This window comes from Mauremys mutica, chromosome 2 (assembly GCF_020497125.1).
Source record: "Mauremys mutica isolate MM-2020 ecotype Southern chromosome 2, ASM2049712v1, whole genome shotgun sequence".
NCBI classification, from domain to species: domain Eukaryota; kingdom Metazoa; phylum Chordata; order Testudines; family Geoemydidae; genus Mauremys; species Mauremys mutica.
The window spans coordinates 56,360,446-56,367,279 of record NC_059073.1 but is presented as its reverse complement, the minus strand read 5'-3'; positions in this window follow the sequence as shown (position 1 = coordinate 56,367,279).

Sequence of the window (6,834 nt, the reverse complement as noted above, 5' to 3'; positions counted from 1 at the left end):
AATTTTGGAAACCACATATGAAGGGTGTTAAAATCAGTATAAAAGAACCCTGAAAATATATATTATAAAGATGAAAAGTGGCATCATTCTAAAAGGCATCTGGTATTTCAGTATTCAGAATACCTCCATTTTGCCTATGTAGTTTATAAATACTTGAGCAGTTGGCTTCATTACATGGATGTCTGCTGGAATATTTGGTTTTGTCCCATGGATGTCTATTGTATGTGAAATAGATGCATGTCTGTGACAAAGCCTACCCAAGTACAAATTTTAAACATTTTAAATCCCGTAGGCCAGATTTTTTTCTGCTGCTCCTGGACACAGCAGGTTGGGGGCTGTTTGGGATTCTACTATTTCCTGATTATGAAGCCAGTTTTGTGCCTACCCCACTGGAATTAAAGACAGCCAGTATCCTGACTGCTTATGGCGTTCATTACATATTACTACAGCTTGTTTATGTTTCTGTACAATTATTGTTCTTTATTCCATTTTCGAGGAGCTAGCTACTATTGAAAATTATGTTTACTGTAAAACCATATCCTTATCAGTGCATACCTGGCACAAACCTCTACCTTTTGGTTACAGTGTCAAAATAAGTAGTTGGAATAACAGGGGGAAACCTACAAGGAATTTATGAAGTCATGTTTTAATCAGTATTTTAGTTGCTTATGCAATTTTCATGGTGGAATTTAAGGTGGTGTGTTTTGCCTAAATGGCCTGGGCTCTTCCTCTTTGAGAAGACTACCTCTCCCCCCAGGCCATACTGCCACAATTTAAATAAGCAGAAGTCCCCTCAATTTATGCGAATGCTGGCAATAGGATGTTTTCCATGAGGGGACATTGGCTTCGAAATCTACTTATTTATAGCTGTTCCAGGTGCTTTGGTTGATGAAGGGTGCTGTTTATTTTTGGTATATGGTTGTTGTGAATTAGCTGCTGATTTTAATTAGATTTTCTTTTCTTTTTTTTTTATCAAAAATGCCTAGAGAAGTAGACAACTTTTAAAATGTTTGATATTTTTGTTGTTTTAGGTAGAACAATGAGCTGTGCTTATAATAGTAAGTGTTAGGTAACCTTAACTATAAGAGTCTGATTTCAGTTGTTCGGGCTGAAATTTTCCATGCTTGGTGTTTGCATCAAATTGACTGTTTTTCCCCCCAGCTAAACAGGTCAGCTGTTTCCCAGAACATGATTAGGGAAAAATACGTATTTTTTGTCATTTAAATTACGTATTTTTTGTCATTTGATTAAGAAAGTCTAGCATCTCCACGTTTTGGACCAGGCACTTGAAATTTAGCAAGGGGGTTCCTCTAGTGTGAAGGATGTGCCTCTCTGCTGTCCAGGTGAAAATATGCCCCCATTTTGGCCAAGGCATAAGCCCCTGAAAGTCTCTGATATCAGTTTGCATATGCTCAGTTTCAGGCTTGTTTGAGTGTGGCAGTTAAATTGTCTGAAGATTACATCTGCACTGAGCACGCTTCATCCCTTCTTAGCTTCTATGTGCCAGCCAGACTGAATATGTGTCACCTCCTCAGAACTGCTACATCATGGGGCTGAGCAAGACTTTCCCTGCAGTTGTGCACCTGGGGGCTGTGGTACCAAGCCCCAGTGCTGAGAGAAGGGAGACAGCCTCTTCTGTGTTCTTAATGTCTGTCATGCTGGAGCCCAGGAAACATGGAGAAGGAGGGAGAAACCTGACTTGAATGAGCAGGGTGAGGAACAGAGGGAAAGGTGAGAGAGGACTGTAGGTGGACAGGAATTGGTGGGAGAGAGGAGCAGGAGCTGGGGGAAAGGAGGAAGAGATAGGAGCATAAAAGGAGGATGAGACAGGTGCTCTGGGAGGAGGGATAGGAACAGAAGAAATGATACTGTCAGGAGCCAGTGGGGTAGGGATGACAGGAACAGGTGGGGTCAGAGAGAAGCTGTGGTGGAACAAGGGCAGAGAAGAGTTTATAACTAAGGCTATGTTTAATCATGGGTATTTTTAGTAAAAGTCATGGACAGGTCAAGGGCAGTAAAATATATTCACGGCCTGTGACCTGTCCATGACTTTTACTATATACCCCTGACTAAAACTTGGGGAAGGGAGTGGCTTGGGAGGGCAGCCCTGGGGACGACCAGGGGGGCAGGGTGGGTGCAGGGGAGGAGGGCATGGCCCAGGAGGCAGCATGGGTGCTGAGGGGTGGGAAGTAGCAGCCCGAGGGGCACCAGGGGGTTTGTTGAAGGGCTGGGGAAGGCTCCCTACCAGGCTCTGGGAAGCGGTGACCCCAGCTCCTAGCTCCACATGCTGCCGCCGCACTGCCCCAAGCCCCAGTTCTGTAGCTCCCATTGGCACGGAGCCTTATTTATAACCACTGGAGATATTCCCATGCAGAACCTGGAACTGAACCCAGGAATTCTGAGTCTCAGTATTCTTCTTCTGTCAGCAAACAGTTGTGAAGCCCACTAGCAAAGTGTGCATATCTTTCCCCTCCAATGGCTGGTCCACATGAAGGATAAGAGCCTACTATTGCTATGAGTTATTCAGTAGGATCTGTGCTGTGGCTCTAAAGATCCCAACCCTGCCAATGATCCATATTTGTATCAATATGGTTACACATAATGCAGTTTCTCTTTTTCAGTTTTTTTTAAATGTGGGAAGTTATATAAAACCCCCCACACTGAAAGAATATTAATCTTGAAAAGTGAAGCATCACCTCACCTTATAGTGGTGTTATGAAAATAAATTCATTAAAGTTTATGAAGCACACATATATTGCAGTCAGAGCACCACAGAAAAGCCTGAGAGAAAATTAATAATATTGTATTCAGTGTAATGTTTGGATGATGGGGCCTGGGGCCACATAATGAATGATGAAGATAAAAAGAAATATTGAATAGCTTCCCATTCAATGAATGCTGTCCAACTTGTGCACTGAAGGAGGCTAGAGTTCTGTGGAAAAAAACAGTATGGGTCATGTAGTTAAAGACTGTCTCATAATGCATATGCTTAAGCGGGGCAAATTAAGGTTGCATTCTAGCATGTCTAGACTTCAGAGTGGTTGACTTTATAACTTTATAGTTGTTTAAATATTAGTTTTTTGGATGTAAAAATATAAATAAATTCATAACATAAATATGGGTGAGGACATCTTAAATTTTGAAAAGCCACTATTCTGGTATAATGACTAGCCACCACTGATTTCCTATCTTCTGTTCTGCTTCTTTTTTCATTTGAACTTTAAGAAATCCACAGTAGTAGGCTAATGATATCTTAAATTTGCAGAAGACTCTGCATATGTACAGACTGTTAAAATGTGAACCAAAGAACACAAATTTTTATAACGTGCTTGATACATATAGTATCAGAGGGGTAGCCGTGTTAGTCTGGTTCTGTAGAAGCAGCAAAGAATCCTGTGGCACCTTATAGACTAACAGACGTTTTGCAGCATGAGCTTTCGTGGGTGAATACCCACTTCTTCAGATGCAAGTGGCCACTTGCAAGTGACCACTTGCATCTGAAGAAGTGGGTATTCACCCACGAAAGCTCATGCTGCAAAACGTCTGTTAGTCTATAAGGTGCCACAGGATTCTTTGCTGCTTGATACATATAGTTCTTCAGTATTATGCTCAGTTCTTCTGTCCTAACACTAAATTTTCTTCTTTCCAGGGAAAATCCACAGATCCATTAGTGTGGGTCTTACTCTAGCTTGAAGCTTCTTTGGGGCAGTAACCAGATCTGTCAATCAAGCAGGCTGAGTATGGCCATATCCATGAAGACTCAGCTAGCTAGCCAGTTTGAACTGCCTCCAGCAGCTGCAGGAAGCCTTACCAGACCTGCTGCTCAGAGCAGCAAGAAAACTAAACAAAACAAACAAAAAGAATTGTAAGTGTTGCTGGGCTGTTATTTAGCCTCCAGGGGCCTCTGCAGCAGAATTGCTGGAAACACCCGTCTGATACTGTGGTCACTGCTGCAGCATCTTCCAGCACAGCACGTTTGGGAAGACCTTTCTGGCAGAACACCTCTCAGGCACTCAGAGGAATAGAGAAGTTGGCAGAAAGGGACACACAAATGCCTGGGCTATCTGACCCCTGCTTGTGCTGCAATTAGCCATGTCACATGGCTAATGGTACCCTGCTCACTGAAGGTCAACCATGCCCCACATGGCGAGCCCTGGAGGACTGAGAGGGAGAGCAGCCCAGGCATCGAGGAATAAGCGGGTGGGAAAGAGCCTCTTGGACCACCACTTTTTCTTGACTAACTTTGCCTGCTCTAACAAGGTGTGAGTCAGCCCTTATGGAAGCTTGCCTTGGGATTCAGTAACACAAAATGGCTTGCGCCATGCAGCTCTTATGTAGAACTGCTGGCTCACTGAGGGCTCCAGTGAGACCAAAGGCCTCACCAAGTGGCTGTTACGTAGCACTGCCTGACTCACTAAGAGAATCAAAGTGTGGTACCCATGCAATTGTGTAACACTGCCCAGTTCACTACAGGATACCATGAGACAAAACATTTGCCATGTGACCGACCCAGTTTTTTTGAGGAGTAATTTAAACCATTCTCATGAATATTATGGAGACTGTTTATTCCTCCAGATAAGCTCTTGATAAAGAAAATGTGGGAGGAAGTGGCAGAGAAGGTGAGTTAGTTCATCCACAAATAAATTTGTGATGATTTATACTCCCAAATTTGATGCAATTCCCACATGAAAGAAATAGAAATTCTTTATTTAAAAGAAAAATATAATAATAACAATAATAGTAATAAAACTCAAAGCCATCTGCAACCCCATGTTTTGTATTAGAACCATGCATACGTGGTCAGACTACCTATTGCCCACTTGGTCATTAAGATCAGAAGATCCTTCAGGCAAGCAGCCTTAGCAGGAGAAGTCTTGGGAGACTGCCATCCGACAGTCTGAGATTTACAGTAAGAGCAACAAACTACACTATGTATCACAGTACCAACTCTGTGTTATGGACCGGGATGTAGGCAGTCTGGCCTGGTAGTCAAAGCAGGAGTCAGGGCTAGTGGGAAAAGGAGGAGTCCAGGTTGGGGAACGAAGTTAAGGGTCAGCACCAGAGTCAACTGCCAATTACCAGAGCCAGGGGTCAAGCCAGAGTCAGAACTAGGAATCAGAGTTGAGAGTCAGAGCCGAGGTCAGATATCAAACGCCAGAGGTAAGGGTCAAGTCAGAGTGAGTGTCAGAAGTTGGAGCCCTGGGCTGGAGCCAGGACTGGTAACTGATGATTGAAGGCCAGATATAAGGGCAGGAACCGGAGGAGAAGCAAGAATTGAGCACAGAGCAGGAGCATGGCGGGAACAAGAGTGAAGGCAGGGGTGAGGCAGGAGTGGAGCAAGAGTCAGGAGCAGAATTGGGTGCAGGTAAAAGCAGGGTCCAATATAGATATAACAGAAAATCACCTTGTTGCTCACACAAATTTCCTGTACCTCTTTCTGGTTTAAATATTATGGCTGGACCAATTGGTGGAACTGGATGACCCTCCAACCAGGGCTCCTGTGTTTATTCCCTCTGGAGCACCTGACATTGGCGACTGTTGGAAGACAGGATATTGGGCTAGATGGATCTTTGGTCTGATCCAGTATGGCCATTCTTATGTTCTTATTAAGATATGTTTATCTTTTGAAATCACCAGCCCCATTCTGCTTCCTGGCCTCCGCCCAGGGGTGGCTCCAGGCCCCAGCACGCAAAGCACGTGCTTGGGGCAGCAAGCTGCGGGGGGTGCTCTGCCGGTACCGCGGGGGTGGCAGATAGGGTGCCTTCGGCGGCTTGCCTGTGGGAGGTCCGCTGGTCCCGCGGCTTCTGGACCTCCCGCAGGCACGGCTGCGGGAGGTCTGCTGAAGCCACGGGACCAGCGGACCTCCCTCAGGCAAGCCGCCGAACGCAGCCTGCCTGCCATACTTGGGGTGGCGAAATGCCTAGAGCTGCCCCTGCCTCCGCCACCAAGCTGGTGAGCAGTTCTAAAAAAAGGCAGAAGACTTGAGTTGTCCAACCCTGTTACCCAGGTTTTCAGAACCCCCAACAGGGGCAACTTAAATATTTCACTCCAGGCGGTGTAAGGACTAAATTACCAGGAACACAGCACTTCTGTCTGATAAGATTCATGCAGGTAAGCATGCTCTATATAAAACTGTAATTTATTCAATTTAAGCACACACAAACATAAACAATAAGTTTAGAACATCCCAGATATTTACCTAATGTCTGGAACGGTATTGAGTAATTAACAGCAGGTTCACAGTGGTCACTTGCTCACCCACTGGAGAAAGGGTGTCAGGAAAAACATCACTCACGATGGCTTCAGAGGACTGCTCCAAAGTACACTCTATTAGCTAATCTTCTAAAAAAACGCATAGGTCATAATGACCCTACTATATCATCACTTTTCTAACTTTCAAAAAACTTTTAATATCAGAGACCTCTAGACTCAAGGCTGTCCATCCACCAAGGTTTTCAGTCTGTTGCTTACTTGTTTGTCCCCTCCTCCCATTCTGATTAGCAGAAACTGTAGCTAGTTTTGACTTTGCTTCTGAAACCCTGTCTCTAAATTAACCCTTAACTATGTGGTATTCTATTTCATTACTTCACGGTTACTGAATGCACATAATATGGTTGGCAATTAGCTTGATCACATTCTGGGGTAAAAAAAACCTTCTAATCCAGGGCAACAACTTCATTGCTTCTCTCCTCCAACCACAGATTGCCAACTACATGCTATTGTCAAGTATCAGAGGGGTAGCCGTGTTAGTCTGGTTCTGTAAAAGCAGCAAAGAATCCTGTGGCACCTTATAGACTAACAGACGTTTTGCAGCATGAGCTTTCGTGGGTGAAT